General features: G+C 40.6%; 1 long non-coding RNA gene across 1 annotated transcript; it reads right to left on the bottom strand.

Annotated features, from left to right (window-relative positions):
* Positions 1–420: 420 nt before the first annotated feature.
* LOC137162883 (uncharacterized) lies at positions 421–5,785 on the bottom strand. Its single transcript, XR_010922547.1, has 4 exons — positions 5,696–5,785; positions 4,722–4,850; positions 2,458–2,595; positions 421–805 (listed from the first exon to the last, which is right to left on the bottom strand). It is a non-coding gene; the product is annotated as an uncharacterized lncRNA (long non-coding RNA).
* Between the last annotated feature and the right edge of the window lie 10,667 nt (positions 5,786–16,452).

The following is a 16,452-nucleotide window of genomic DNA, read 5'->3' as shown; positions in this document are numbered from 1 at the left end:
AGCAGGTTTAAAACAAACAAAAGGAAGTAGTTCTTCACACAACGCACAATAAACCTTTGGAACTCCTTGCCAGAGGATGTTGTGAAGGCCAAGACTATATTGGGGTTCAAAAAGGAACTAGATAAGTTCATGGCGGATAGGTCCATCAATGGCTATTAGCCAGATGGGCAGGGATTGCTGTTCACCAGAAGCTGTGAATGGGCGACAAGATGGATCACTTGATGATTACCTGTTCTGTTCATTCCCTCTGAAACATCAGGCATTGTCCGTTGTCGGAAGAGAAGACACTGGACTAGATGGACCATTGATCTGACCCAGTATGGCTGTTCTTATGTTGTCTTACAACCTTGGGTCACACCTGTGAAAGCATTCCTGGCTGCTGTTTCTGTCTACACTTCCAAAAGGAGACAGGGACCCAAGAGATTCCTTAATTTATTCACATTTGTAAGAAAAATGGATATAATCCCTGCATGTTTTGAGTTGTGTATAAAAAGTAATATCTAACTAGCTACACACAAAATGTAATGTTAAAATAATGTTGATGTTGCAACATCAAACACTCAAAAGATAAGAAATACCAGAATTCTGGAAACCTTAATTTGCTCCCCCTGTGTGTATGACTTATGATACAGTCAGTCTCTCTTTCTCTCTCTGGCCAGATGAGCAATAGGTGAGAAACTCTATAGCCAGTGGTCCAAATCATGGAGAGCAGACACCTGAACCTGAGTCTCTGACATCCCAGCTGAGTATCCTACCCTCTGGTAGGCTGCTGGTTATTACTGTTGGGTGGTGTCTGTCTCATTTTCTGTTAAAAAAAAAAGGGTTTAATTGAAAAAAAATTCTTGATCAGCTTTCCTTCTTTTTCCACCAACATATGTAGCTTTCTTCTTGTATACTATAAGTACTTACATTTTAGACATATACATGCTTCTATACATATGTTTTAGACTTTGGATTAACACAGTCACTTTTGAACTGCCAAACTTCAGGACTCCAATAGCATTTATATACTCTGTCTCTCACACACGTGCATTTAAAAATGTTTATATCTAATAAAACCAAGCTAACAGATTTGTAAATTTTCAGAAAATTATTCTGAACAAAGACTACATGTTGTAAGCTTATAGATGATTGCTTAATCTTTATGTATGAATAAGACAAACTATCTTGGTTTTAAGTGAAGATGTCAAATCATAACTAGGAGAGATGCTATAATATTTGTTATGCCATCTATTCTGTAGTGCTTTAAACCCAGTAGCACTTCAGTGATTTTCATCAGCCTGGAGAGACGATGGTCCAAAGATCAAGTTATGATACAATGTTCTTCTAACAAAAACATAAGTACTAATGATTGAGTTTCAGCCCACGTGTCACTCAAAGATCTAGCATTTGTACCCTCCAGATCTTGCCTTGCCTTTATGGTGGCATACAGTTCTAAGTGGCCCGGTGTGGTAGTTATAGGAAAATTGAAAGCAGACTAAGGGATAGTGATTTGAGAGAATCTATAAACATTATTTGATTAACTACTTACAAAGCTAATTTTTCTTGGCAACACCCTGGATTGTCTAAGATGCTACATTGGTTCAGTCAAAGCACTGTAGTGTGTCTATCAGCCATCTCCAGCTTTGGTTCTATCCTAGTTGTCTCATAAGACCTGTTATAAAATCCTAGATTTAGAAGTGACTATCAAGGTTACCCTTTTAGATTTCTATACCTTGACAGTAGAATTATACTTAAAATTGCAATTTATAGCAAAAAAGATTCAAGGAGCATAGATTGTTTATTTTCTCTCTCACCTGTTACTTCAAGATAAACTCCCTCAAAGAGCTAGATATCTCAGTAAGGAAGAGACAGGTCTATTTATTTAATTTAAAGGCACAAAACAAAAACAAAACCAAAAAAAAGGCCCACTTGTATTGTGATTTCAAACAAACAAACGAGAGGAATTGTGAGAAAGAGAGCATATAAATTAAGAGACAAAAATCCCTAAGCTAGCACAAAGGGCATAGTAGATGACAATAGTGAAATACTGTATATGAGTAGCTCAATAAAATAAGTGTATTATTTGGTTTAAATCAAGAGGTGCTCAGAGGCAGGGAAGAGGGGCATATGGCCCTTAATAGTTCTATTTAATCTTTTCATCTGTGAAGAACATACATATTTCTTTTTGCCAGGATTTTCAAAGTCAGCTTTGAGTGTGCCCTATACCTGATGTAATCTTGTATACAGACAAGTTTGATGCTTGATAAAATAGTATTCCACCCCGTTTCTTAAATCAAGTGAAGTTCAAGATAAAACATGTCAAAAATAATATCAGATAGAACCCAGACCAAAGCTGACGATTTGTATTCATCCTAGAATACGGCTTTAGAGTTGAATTCTGGCTGGCCTATAAGAAAGTAAATAACCTGACAAGGAGGCACAGATATTAATGATGAAAGCAGAGCAAGATAATACCTGAGGATGTGCTAGCTGGGCCAAAGTCTCTGTAAGTGTATAAAAATCCATAGGTAGATGTAAAGATGCCCTTGTCGTCAGCTAAGATTAAACTCTGGACCTTCAGCACCAAGAGTACAAGTATGTACCACTTGACATCTAAAAAACAAACACAAAACAAGAACTGAACCTGCTGTGGTTTAGGAGGGATAACATTTATTTAAAAGGGAGAAAAAATGATGGAAAGTAGCCAACAAAACAATTCATAGGGAAGGCAAGTCTGACCCACTGATTTCTACAATTCAATCCTAGGCACCTGTTGACAATGCACATAATAAATTGGCCTGCATTGTATAAGATACAAACTGCTGCACATGAATAAGATGATTTGAATATATGTTTATTCATCTTGAAGACCTGGACCATTTTTGCTGTAGTGGACCTCAAGAGAAGCATGGTTTATTAGCAAGTCTAGGCAGTAGACATGAGTGTTTGGGCAGCAGAAAGAGATTGCCAGAAGTACATTTCTTCTTTGATCATACTCCCATTGAAGTCAAGTGAGAGTTTTGCCATTGATTTAGGATGGAGCAGAAAGTGCCCCTTTGATTGTAAGCTCTTCACGGCAGGGGCCGTCTATTGTTATTTCTCTCTCAAGCATTCATAGAAACACTGCTGGGTTCTATTAATGGTATCTGGATAATGTGTGGAATTATGAAACAGAGTGACAGCCTGACAAAGTTTGTTATAGAATTCAGGGCATCAGATTAAGGTAAAGGTAATGAACTGCCCAGCAAAGATAAATTTGCTTGTCATCTTACTATTTTTAGAACCCTCTGAATTTATTTTTTTAAACTTTTTTTTAAGGGGAATTGGATTATTTTGTTTTATCCACCCTGTCCCCCCCAGTCCCTTCCCAAACACAATCCCTACCCCCCAGATCCTTAGTCACACACCCACCCTCACCCACCCCACTCACAAGCTCTGCTGGAGCCCCAGACACCCATGCTTCAATATCACACTAATGCATTCCTCTCCCCAGGTGCCAGGACCTCTTCTCTCCACTCCCTGCCACAGGGGGGAGGGGGGATTTAGGGGGAGAAGAACTACAGTATTGCAGCCCCCTTGCTGGGCAGGCTGAATGCCCATTCTCCCCAGCACTCTTGCCTCAATAGCACTTTTGCTCAGGCATGTCTCTCTCTCTCTCCTGCACTCTTCATGCTGGTGCCAAATCCTCCCACCAGCTGTTGCCCACCCTACCCCTACCCAACACACACGCTTCACACACACGCCATGCATGCAGGGGACTTGTGTGGGACCCACCATGGGCTGGTGCATTCCATATGGTGGAAACGATCCCGTGAGCTCACCGTTTGCGTCTGTGGCTGCTGCCATTAGCTACTGTCTCTCCTGCAGGAGTTGATGAGAAGATCTGTTTTATAATGATTCGTTTTATACTGTTTGCCATTTTGTGTTGTTTTGTAATTGCCAACACAAACAGCGGGGCTCTAACTACTTCATTTTGCAGAAAGTACTTGCTATCAACTAAAGCATTCCTTCTGTAAATGTGTGACAGGGCATCCTCCAGCTCCTGCCCCTTTTCTAGCCACACACGCTTAGAGACCTGCCTCTGGACAAAGACCTAGCGCAATGTATCTACAGTGTTCTTTCCACAACCTTTACCAACTGGTGCAGCTCTGCATTTACAATAGCATATGCTCCTTAGCTCACTCAGCCAAGGAAAGGGGAGACAGAAGGCATCTTTCCACTGAGAGATCTCACCTGGTTCTGACTTTCAGAAGCTTGCCAGTCTCTCTCTTCCCCTCCCCCCCCAGCCATTCTGGACTAATGGGTTAATTAGCCTTGTAGCTCTCTGCAGCCCATCCCCCATCTGTCATTTAGGCACAGCTTTTCTCCTCATGTTTCCTCTGGGGTGATGTAATTGGTGAGCCAGAATGCTGGCCCAGCTGCTATTGCTCAGTGCTGTCACAAGATAGACAAGGCAAAGTTGAACAGGTATTTTTTTAAGCAAAGATCAGTCAGTCTATCAGATTTGAAAACAAAAAACTGAACAAAAGACTGTATCTGTTATCATGATACAAAGTACCTATTGTGACTACAAATAGGAAGCACTCAAATACAAGCTAATTGCAGTTTTAATGGAACACACACCAAGGTCATTTTTGACATGGCATTTCTGCCTGTGGCCTTGTTAGTTTTAGTATATGTGACTGTCACAGTGTTGGTCCCTTTGCAGCACTCTTTTGGGGAACGATGGGGCTACGTACTTATTCAGGTTCTGTCATCCAGACTGGGTGCTCAGTAGCACTGGACCAGCCCTCCAGCTGAGTTCCTCTGGAGTTTACCCTTTCCAGAGTTTCCATGGAACAAACAAAAGACCAGGAAAATGAAGAAACCTAAAGGAAACAGACAGTCAATCCTAGACAAGCTGCCAGCCTCTCTTCCCTTAGAAGGGCCTAGGTCAAACAGCAGTCCAGCTCACTGTTTGCTGACCAGCCCTTCTTCACTTCAGGGAGCTTGGACCTCCTATAGAAGAAGAAGCAGCAGGCTCTGCCTTTTGTCAGGCCACTCTCTAGGCACTAAAGAAATTAGCAAGCCATGTTTCTCCCGGAGATGATTAATGTTAAATTGAGCTTCTCCTCTTTTGAACTCTTCCTCCATGGAAGACATGACTTACAGGTGCAGCAGGACAGGATCACTGGAGCTCAAAACTACTCCTTAACCCTTTCCTGCTTGGTGGAGGGTTCATACATCCACAGTGACATATCAGAACGCATGCAAGAATAAACTGACCATAGTGCATTAAGAAATGTTTGTAATGATCTTATCTATCTTTATAAGGACAACATTTAATGAAAATAAAGTTGTTAAACTAGCCAATGCAAACAGAAGGTATCTTCCCGCTCAGAGATCTCACCTGGTTCTGACTCCCAGAAGCCGGAGGGAGGGTCAGGTCAGTCAGTCTCTCCTCTCCCCGCCTTTCTGAACTAATGGGTTAATTAGCCTTGTAGCTCTCTCCTGCCCATCCCCAATCTGTCAATTAGGCACAGCTTTGCCCCTCTGTTTGCTCTGGGGTGATTTAATTGAGCCAGAATGCTGGCCCAGCTGCTGTTGCCCAGTGGTGTCACAAGATAGACAAAGCAAATTTGAACAAGTTTTTTTTTAAAGTAAAGATTTGGAACTTGAACAGGCAAATGGCAGTTTTATTTATAAACTGATAGAACTGGTCAAAAAAATCCACCAGTCTCATTGAAGCTTCTTGCATTCAACTTGGTGCTTCTAAAATGGTCTCTTGGGAAACATTAACCCAGACACCTTCCTCACTGCATCTAGAGAAAAAAAAATCTCCACTTAAAAATGTCTATTGTGCTAAAATTGACATATAATGAAACATGATTTTGTAATTTAACCAATCCGGATTTTTGTTTCTTTGCCTGTGTTGTTAATTTTGTGGCTCTCTGGAAAGAAATCGTTTTACTCCTTTCTTAGTATTTCTGAAAGTCCTTACCTTGATCTAATAATCAGAACTGATCCATTACTATCAACCCAAATTCATTATGTCTTTTAATATGTTTTAGTTAATTTAGCATCCATGAAAGGTATCGGTTTAGCAGGCTGGAGATTCATTACCCCACGGTGACCAGATAATGTGCTTCAACTCTCAGATGGAAGGACCACTCCTGTTGATGAGAGAATGCTTTTGTTCCCATGACTATTTATTCCTTAATACCTCTACTGAGGCTACCAATTTGTGTCAATTGTGATGTGTACACCTCTAAACTAGAAATTGAACTGAAATCATTAACTTATTTCCCACAGATCAATGAGCAGATGGGCTAATTTTGTACTGGTACATTAGAGGGGAGAAGCTCTGAATTCCACTGTAAGCCCAGGAACCATTCAGGGTCCAATGTTACCAGGTGCTTTAGATGGACTTTTATGTACAATAGTTCTGAATGGCTTGAATAGCATAAGCACATTTCACTGGAGGGTGGCGTCATTCCAACATTTATTGCATTAAATCTGCACTAACATTGAAGAAGCTGGGTGCAGCAGAGGCAGGGGGATGCGGGGATCTGTGAGGGAGTCAGTTGGACCCAACACATGCTGGAGGAGTTTAGAAGTTGATATAACTTGAACCAGTTGGCTATGGAAGTCGGAGGCAGTTCAGGATAGCCTGAGCAAAACATGCTCTGGCCACTCCCTTTTCCCTGACATGCTCAATACATTGGTGTCAGAAGAATAGAAGCTGGCTACAATGGTTTTACATACACTGGGGACTTCCCCACAAAGAGAAATGTCCTACCTTCATTAAGTCCTTCTGCACTTGCCTGAGAAATAACCCTATAGATGCTATAAGGAGAGCATTAGTTGAAGCTACATTGAATTGGAGTATTGCTCTTCATTTAAATGGGCATGTAATAAAAATAAAGGCCTCTTCCTAACCCATTGAAGTCAGTATGAGCTTTTTCATTGACTTAATGGGAGTATGACTGGGACCTATGATTTCACCGACAACTATTCAAATGTTATCTATTGTTAGAGTTTAGCCATCTTGTTAGAATGTTTCTATAATCATAGACTCATAGAAGATTAGGGTTGGAAGGGACCTCAGGAGGGCATCTAGTCCAACCCCTGCTCAAAACAGGACCAACCCTTACTAAATCATCCCAGCCAGGGCTTTGGCAAGCCGGGCCTTATAAACCTTCGAGGATGGAGATTCCCCCACCTCCCTAAGTAACCCATTCTAGTGCTTCACCACCCTTCTAGTGAAAATTTTTTTCTTGATATCTAACCTTGACCTCCCCCACTGCAACTTGAGACCATTGCTCCTTGTTCTGTCATCTGTAATAATACATAATAATATAAAAGGTTGCAGTTTCCGTTAGTCTCTTATCTTAGAAATCTGCTTAGTACTTCCTGATAGCTGAACAAAGGGGTTATTATGCAATGTGAATACTATCTATAATTGGGATAGATCTATAGTTGGATTACCACTTATGGAGGTTTTCCAATTACATCTAATCAGTTATGCCAATTACTGTCATAATTGTAAATGAATCAGATAAAGCATCCGCAAATGAATCAAACTGGAAGTGGTACAGGTTGCTTTGCTAATTATATTGTGCACAAAATAGCTGACAAGAGATGTCTTCTACATGCTGCTGCTGTGTGTGTGTGGGGAGGGGTCTTTATGCAAATAGTGATTACTATTAATAAAAAAGGGTATTTAAAAAGAAAAACAAATGACATTGGAGAGTGATCAAGAGTGGTTGTTTTAATGTACAGAAAGTTCTCATTGTGTTTTTTAGAAGAGTTAAAAATCATACATTTGTGAAAACACTTTTCAGCTTGGTATCTGAAAACACTGAAGAAATAACTATGGGGCATGTGTACATGGTGCAGAAATGTGCACCAGAGGGATGTGAATTCTAATGCGCACCAACATGTTAAACAGTAACTAATTGATCTGTGTAGATCTGGCTGGTATGCACTAAAAGTTCCCTGCTGCATGTTAACATAGTACAGTTTCAAACAGTCCGGAATGACTCTAACTAGAAGTTTCAGACAATACTATGTTAACATGCACTAGGGAACTTTTGCTGTTTGCCAGCAGGGTTTAGAGTTAGTGTGCATTAGAATTCACACCTTTTTGGTGTGCATTGCTGCACCATATAGACAAGTCCATTTATGAGTCATTTTGAATCCTTTCTAAATCAAATTCCTATTTTTTCATTTTAATTTTTCTGATACCTAGGATAAGTAGGATATAGTGGGGTAGATGGCAGAAACCCTAAATCAGGATGTTGTTATGAATTTATTCCCTAGTCTGTTACAATAAATGAAGAAGATCCTTAGATCATCCCCACCAATATGTCTCACACCTAAAAGATTTTGTTCCTTTTCATTGATTCTTTATTCATAAAGACAAGACTTCTAAAGGAACTGTATGTAGTTTATTTGGGATAGGTGTTTGCTTTAGACAGAATACAAAAAGGCATGGTCTGATCATATGAAAGTCACACACATAGTAAATAATGTCACGAGTAACAGTATTTTAACCAAAATATTCTTGATTTTGCAATTAAACCTGTTTTAAATTATTTAATAACATCTAATAAATTCAACTAATTGAAAACTGCTCTCCCAATGCTGGCTGATTCAATCCCATATCAACAGCAGCAGGAGGAGGAGGGGAGACAGGGCTACTGCTGCTTCTTTTTCAGCATTGCTTGCCTGCTTTAGCCTCTACAGAGGTAGCAGAAGCAGCAGTGATGAATAAAAGTCTTTTAAATCAGCTACCTAAACTCACTGACCTTCTCCCTTGGAAGCCAGGCAAATCAGGATATCTGTAACTTTGCTGCCATTACTGGTGACAAACCTGTAGCTCAGAAAACAAGTTTGTTTGCCATGATGAAGGGTGCCAACTAGCCTCTTTCTTTCTCACCCTCAAATAAATCAGGTTTATTTCACTCAGCTGCCAATACCAAAGACAAAATCTAAAATCAAATTTTCTGCTGGTGTAAATAAGGCATGATTTTAAAGGAATTTTGCCTATTTTCATCATCAGAGAATTTACATAAGAAGGGCCATACTGGATCAGACCAATGGTCCATGTAGCCCAGTATTCTATCTTCCAACAGTGCCAATTCCAGGTGCTTCAGAGGGAATGAACACAACAGGCAGTCATCGAGTGATCCATCTCCTGTCATCCACTACCAGCTTCTGGCAATCAGAGGCTAGGGACACTGGAGGATGGGGTTGCACCCTGACTATTTTAGCTAATTAGTCTGCTAGTATGCAGAAGTGTGGTCTTAAAAGTAGTTAATGGGCCAATTAATTCAATAGAGTTAACCAGGAATAAATATGTCCCATAGCCTTTTCCATTTGTTCGTGTTTTGAAGACTCTAAAAAGGGGAAAAATTGGAAGGAAAGAGAGAGATTGACAAAAAGATGGGAAGAGTTCCAGAATAATTTGACTTGTTCGCAATCTAAATTTGCAAATACTTAAAAATAAAAACACTGAAATTAATATTTAGCACTTATCTACTGCATACAATCTAAGGATCTCAAAGTGCTTCACCAGCCTTAATTATAGGGGGACACTTAATTTCAAAATATTTATTCACAGAATCATAGAAAATTAGGGTTGGAAAAGACCTCAGGAGGTCATCTAGTCCAACCTCCTGCTCAAAGCAGGACCAACCCCAACTAAATCATCCCAGCCAGGGCTTTGTCAAGCCGGGTCTTATTAATTACTTATGATTTTTTCCTGAATTATCATCCAAAATTCCAATAAGGCTTAAGACCTCCTTTGTGCTACGCACTGTTCAGACATATTGGAGGGTTGGTATTTGCCCTGAAGATTTTACTGACTAATCATATAATATAATGTGATAAAACTACTACCGCTAAATTCTCAAAAATAGTCCCTTCATTTCTGCTTATCCCTAACACTTTAATAATTGAAAGTATCTCTTTCCTCTTTCGTTCTTTCTGCATCTTGCTTCATTGTCTTTGGGCATACTTCTGAAAGCCAGTAGTCTGCCAGTGGAATTTTAAAAGCATCCACATACCACAATACAGTACTGCTGGTTGTTAAAAATCTCTTGTTCTTGTTTATTTCCTTATGTTGCTAAGGAAGCCTAGTTCTGTTCTGGGAAAACTTCCTATGGAGCATTTTCAGGAAAGAATGACAAATCCAAGACAACCCTAAATCTACTGTCTTTGTAGACAATATTAAAATATTGACCTTATGTTACCCTACATATCCCTGCAGTTAAAACATAACATCTCTTGGTTAAGTCACACCTTCTACACCAAACTTCCTGCAGCATGCTGTCTGTGGCATCCATGTGCTGAAGACCAGTGCTATCTTGAAAGTGAGGGTATGTTTACATTGCAGGCGCTGCATTGGGCACCATGTATCGATACAGCAGGATCAATTGAGCAAGCAGTGGAGACCTGCTCGATCGATCCCGGAAGTCCTCTCCACCCGACGCAGTAAATCCACCCCCTGGAAAAGAGTAACGCTGGGTAAACTGGGGGGCGTTTCTGTCAACACAGAGCAGTGAAGGTGCTATGGTAAGTGAAAGTTAGTAAGTCGACAGGAAATATGCAAGTTTAAGTATGTAGCTTGCATATCTCCTGTCGATGCCGCCGTCAGTGCAGACCAGACCTCAGTCACAATAGGACAAATTTATTATCTACTTAAAGAGAAAAACTTAAAGCATAGGAATTAAAAAGAGAAAGAACCCGGAGTTTGACAAAACACACATGCAAGCCTGGGCTTGAAGCCTTAGGGAGAAAGGCGCTCACTACAGTCACCTGTTGTGAAATGCAAGAAGAGCAGCCCAGCGCTGCTTCAGAACTGCAGGGGGCCAGGAGCGCCATTGGCGAAGGAGCTCTCTGCCAGCAGCTGTTGGAGATCAAGGGGAATTGACTGCATGGGCCAGACATCATTTGCCTTTCAGTTTTATATGAGCGTTTGGGGTATTCTGGTTAAAGTACAGTTAAATTTTTAGGGCAATAAAATACAATTGGCCTTGCTGAGAAATAGAAAACAAGACATCAACATTGAATGCGCCTAGGGTCTCTGTCACTGAGACTGCTGTCAGGCATAGCTGGTTGAGGGAGCTTGGACGCAGCAAGAAGAGGGAGAGAGAAAAGAAAAGAGAAGAAGAATCCTACAGTCTGCTGAGAGCATTTCTCCGGTGCTTAGGACTCTCCCTCCCTAAATGACTAAGCTGAGACTGCGGCAGAACAGCGGACAGTGTAAAGCTGAGGGTGGCTTTGAGGGACCAGATGGCACAGTGTTGGTGGTGGCAGCTTTGAGGTGACGGCCCAGAGTGACGGGGGCTGGAGCAGAATGAGACAGCATGGGCTAAAGCCACAGAGAAAGCAGCAGCTTACCTCAGGGACTCTTCCTGGCAGTTACAGCTGAAATCTGTTCCACCCCTACGGCAGGAGGTAGAGCCCCCAGAACAACCCTGCCAACACTGGCCTCCCAGAATCCTTTGAATTGTCCAACCCAGGGCAGCTAACTGAAAAGTGTGGAGCTGGGAGGAGAGAAGTGGCCAGAATGCACCAGCCACACACAGTTGCCAGCAGGAGTGAGGTTGGAATTATTGTTAAGGCCTCCTGGGGCATTGGAGTCTTACAGCACAGAATTTGTTAATTTATTAACTGCTGGTTTTCCCAAGTTTATTCTTTTGTCCCCCTTGACCTCCTCCTCTCACTTAATAAAGTTCCCTTTGTTTTTAACTCCTGGACTCAGGGTTTGCAAGGGTTGAAGTATTGTCCATCAGGACACCCCAGGCGGTATATATAATTTCCTACATTTCTAGCTGGGGTGGGGGCTTGAGCTGGTGTTAGCTAAGTCTTTAAAGAAATCCTAGAAAACTGAAACCTTTTTGCTGCTGTCAACAGCTGGTAAAAAGGTTACATACAGTAGAATATTTTATTTGGAGCGAACTCTTGGTCCCCATTGAAGTCAATGGCAAAACTTCCATTTTCTTAACTTAGGTATCTCACTTTCATCTGACCTTTTTCACCAGAGAATGATGCAGTCTGTTTCTCTCTAGATAGTCAATGATATAAACAGCCGGAGAACTTCCTGTAATTGTCCTGATTTCAAATGCTGTTGCCCCTGGTAACTCAGTCCCTGACACACAACCAGCATCATGTCATGATGGATAGTCACTCTTACTTGTCATCATTAGAGCCTAAATAAATAAAATAAAATAGATTCTGTAAAAACCATTTTGGCTAACTACTTTCTTAAGTATCCTTCACCTTACTGAAGACAATATTTAGCTAAATGTATTGTTTCTACCACCTTTTTGTGCCTCCCCCTTTCCCCCCCCCCATATGAGATTGTATGGGGAAGGGAGAAGGATGCTGATGTAATCCACTGTTCCTAGGGCAGTCCTGGCACCCAAGAAAATAGCAGAAAGAGGGGAAAAGAGGGCTATAAAAATAAGTGATGACAGGGGTCAGCACTAATTAATATGGGGGGCACAGCAGTGACATTAATTGATTTTGGGGCAAAGGGAAGGGGAATAAGTGAGAGAAAAACACCTGGGATGAGTGAGGAGCAGAATGTGAATGAGAGGAGGAAGGAGAATAGGACCTTGTGAGAGTATGTCCAGTCTCCATGGAAGCTGAAGCAGAGACTTCAATTTCAGCTTTAGTGAGTCCGAAAACTAAGATCACCTTGGCCAGTAAGTAGTTATCAGTATTACTATGGCCTGCTCTTGCTTTACTTTCTGGACCACCTGCCCTGGGAGCGGGAAGGGTGGAAAGCCATACAGGAGTTCCTGCAGCCATCTGTATGATAAGGACCAATGGAGTTGGGGGTTCTATCTCCCCGGTAAAGTATTTTGGTCTCTTCACATTTGTATAATTCATGAACAGGTGGGCTGAAAGGAGACCTAACATCTTCACAATTAGGTCAAAACCCTCTTGATTCAGGCATCTCTAGAGGTGTTGACCCTGCGCCTTCTGAATCAGTCAACCTTTTGGTTCAAGTCCCCTTTTATGTGGATCATTCTAAAGGAAAGCAGAACTATTCTGCCCACCTCACTGTTTCTATTGCTTCTGCATGTACTGCTGGGCTCTTTGTTCCCCCTTGGTTGCTCACATATGCGCTTGCAGCTGTGTTGTCTGACTGAACCAGGATGTGGCTGGAACTGTCGCAGAGCCAGCTTGACCACTCTCAGCTTAAGAAGTTTTATTCTGTGAGCGCTTTCTTCTGTGTTTCAGAGGCCTTGAGCCATTTGGGTCCCCAGTGCACTCCCCAGTCTTCCAGGCTATTGTCAGTTGTGAGGACTATTGGGTCTGGAAAATATGGGCATGCATCTGCAGACATTGCCTTGCAGTCTCACCACCGTTTTATGGAGCTGAGCAACTATGTTGGGACCAATATTGAGCTTTCATGTATTCCAGGTACATGGATGAAGATGAAGGCCTGTCTTGTCACCCAGGTGAATGTATGTCTGTGGTAGGTAGCCCTTAAGATCAAGAATTACAGCAATATTCAGGTTACTCCTACTCCCAAGGGACCAGTCACTTACCACAGGTCAGTTGTGCCTTAGATCTCACACTAAGGACAGCACTTGTAGCCAATTCTATAATAAACTATACAACGGTTTACTAAATAGGAAAAGGAAACTAGAGAGTTATTTACAAGGGTAAGCATGCAAATATGGCCAGACGAATGAGTTACAGTCTTTGGTTTTAAAAGGTAATAGAGACTTCTCTATCCATTTGTCCTTCAGGATTAAGCCAGGCTAAGCAGCTGGGGCTCTCTTGCTTATGCATAGAAAACTCTCTTCCTCCCCCACACCTTCAGAGTCCCAGCAACATAGAGATCCTTAGTTCATTTTGTTTGGGGTTTTTATCCTGCCACGTGCTCTCGGCTACAAACTCAGTTGATGAGAAGAGTCCACTCACATGACTCATCTTCACCAGGAGGAACACAGAACAATAATAAGAGTCTTTAGTTCTTTTGCTGACAAATCCTTAATCCTTAGGGCGTTTCTAGTTGTAAAATCCAACCATAGCCTGGCTGATATTGATGGGTCTCCCCTTCAATGAGGGACATAATTTCTGTAGACACTAATTAATGTCCCTCTGCCACATGGCAATTCATAGAGTCACACAGGCTCACATTGCACCTGCTCAGATATTATATTACAATATGGAATACAGATATTACAGATAAGACTAATGCGTGCAATAATTCACAAGAATTCAAGAGATTCAAACACTTTCTTATAACTCTAATACCTATTCTATCAATATTAACCCACAAATGAGCCAAACAGATTTCAGCTATGTTTCTGACAGTGATCAGCTGAGACACAGGGACTTTGGCACGAGTTGGCAAATGGTATACCAGGATCACACCTTTGTCTTCTAAACTGAAGAACATGTTATCAAATGTTCTTTTCTATAGACTATGATCCCATAGACTATGATCAAGTCACCCCTTAATTTTCTCTTTGGTTAGCTAAATAGATTAAGATCCTTGAGTCTATCACTGAAAGGCATGTTTTCAATCCTTTAATCATTCTTATGGCTCTTCTCTGAACTGCCTCCAATTTATCAACATCCTTCTTGAACCGTGAGCACCAGAACTGGACATAGTACACCAGTAGTGGTCACATGAGTGCCAAATATAACCTTCCTACTTGTACTTGAAATTCTTATTTTTATACATCCAATGATCACATTAACCTTTTGAGCCACAGTATTGCACTAGGAGCTCATGTTCAGCTGATTATCCATTATGACCCTCAAGACTTTTTCAATGTCATTGCTTCTCAGGATAGTGTCCTCCATCCTATAAATATGGACTATATTCTTATTTCCTAATTGTATGACTTTACATTTGACCATATTAAAATGCATTAGTTTGCTTGTGCCCAGTTTACCAAGCAATCCAGATTGTTTTGTATCTGTGACCTGTCCTCTTCATTATTTACCACTTCCCCAATCTTTGTGTCCCCTTCAAACTTTATCAATAATTATTTTATGTTTTCTTCCAGGTCATTGATAAAAATATTTAATAGTGTAGGGCCAAGAACTGATCCACACGCAATCCAACTAGAAACGTACATGCTCGATAATGATTCCCCACTGACAATTATATTTAAAGATCTGTCAGTGAGCCAGTTTTTAAACCATTTAATATGTGCCATGTTAGTTTTTTTAGCCAAAATATTGTGCATATTTCTTGTTTCCGGCTGGAAAGTTTCCTTCAATTTGCTTTTTAACCCTTCAGAAAGGATTCATTTCTTTTTCTTACAGTGGATCAATGTCAACAAAAGAAACCAATTTTAGAATACACAGTGGATGTCACAGAAGTTTCTTTTCATTTGTCAACTTTTAAATTGCTGAAGCTCCGTTAGTGACCCATGAAACAAAATGATTCTGTCCTCTAGCAGCCTTTGATTAGCAGAGCCTTTGAAAATGAATTCAAGATCATAAGCAGAATGAAGAAACCTTAACTTACTATATGTCCGTTTCCCTGACAGACAGCAGATGCCTGCTATTGTATCTTTTATCTGTACTGCTTGTTGATGTGCTGAGCCCGGACAAACAGGATGCCCAGTATTGCTTCTTTATATTTTTTAGGCAAAAATGAAAAAAAATAAGATAGCAACTCTGTGAGGATGCCCATTTTTCTTATTTAATATGTTGCTACCAAACTGTGAATTTCAAAGGGGCTTACCTTTTTTTTTGCACACCCTTAATTAAGAGATTTTTTTAAAGTTTAGTTACAAATTCTGGATTTTTTTAAGGAAGTGATGTTTCTGGGAATCCCCTTTATTATTATCATTTGCCACCCACACGACCTCAGCATGATCATTTAATTCACCATTCCCACTGGAGCCCTTCAACACATGGCTGCTTCTATGATATATCTCTTTCTCTCCACACTTTGTCTTCTTACATTGCTCAGTCTTCATCTGTGTTTGGCAAGCCCTTAACACATTTTGAAATCTAAATAACAAACTACACAAGAGAAAACAAGGTAAAAAGAATGTTAGGGTTTCAAAGTTAAGCACTCAAAAGTTAGGAAATGCCTGTGCAACCTTTCTTCAGCCTCCTTGTGTATATGCATTATAAAACTACCTGTAGTTACATAGTCACATGCTATTTTTTCCACAGTACTCCGCCTCATTCATGATCAAAACAATACATTTTCCCCTAAGCTCATTCTGGAAATGTCTAAGCCATTTTTGCTAAAACTTTCAAAATTAAAAAAATTAAAAAAAAAAAAAAAATCAGCCTTTGGCAGTTACCAACCATGGTGTTAAACTTCAGATTTTATGGTCAATATTCACGTTACTCTATACACTGTGGAAGTAGAGAAAGTAATGGACTTGCTTGAAGTAAAAGCTTTGCCCCTGCAGTAGAGTGAAACCCAAAGTTTGTTTGTGCTCTTACTACAACAAACACAATATTGCTTTGTAACCTCAAATTTCCTTC

The sequence above is a fragment of the Emydura macquarii genome, unplaced genomic scaffold, assembly GCF_026122565.2.
Source record: "Emydura macquarii macquarii isolate MOO-44397 ecotype Brisbane River unplaced genomic scaffold, CSIRO-AGI_Emac_v2 contig_2473, whole genome shotgun sequence".
Lineage (NCBI taxonomy): Eukaryota > Metazoa > Chordata > Testudines > Chelidae > Emydura > Emydura macquarii.
The sequence above is the reverse complement of the archived record's forward strand: the minus strand, read 5'-3'. Positions and strand labels throughout refer to the sequence as shown.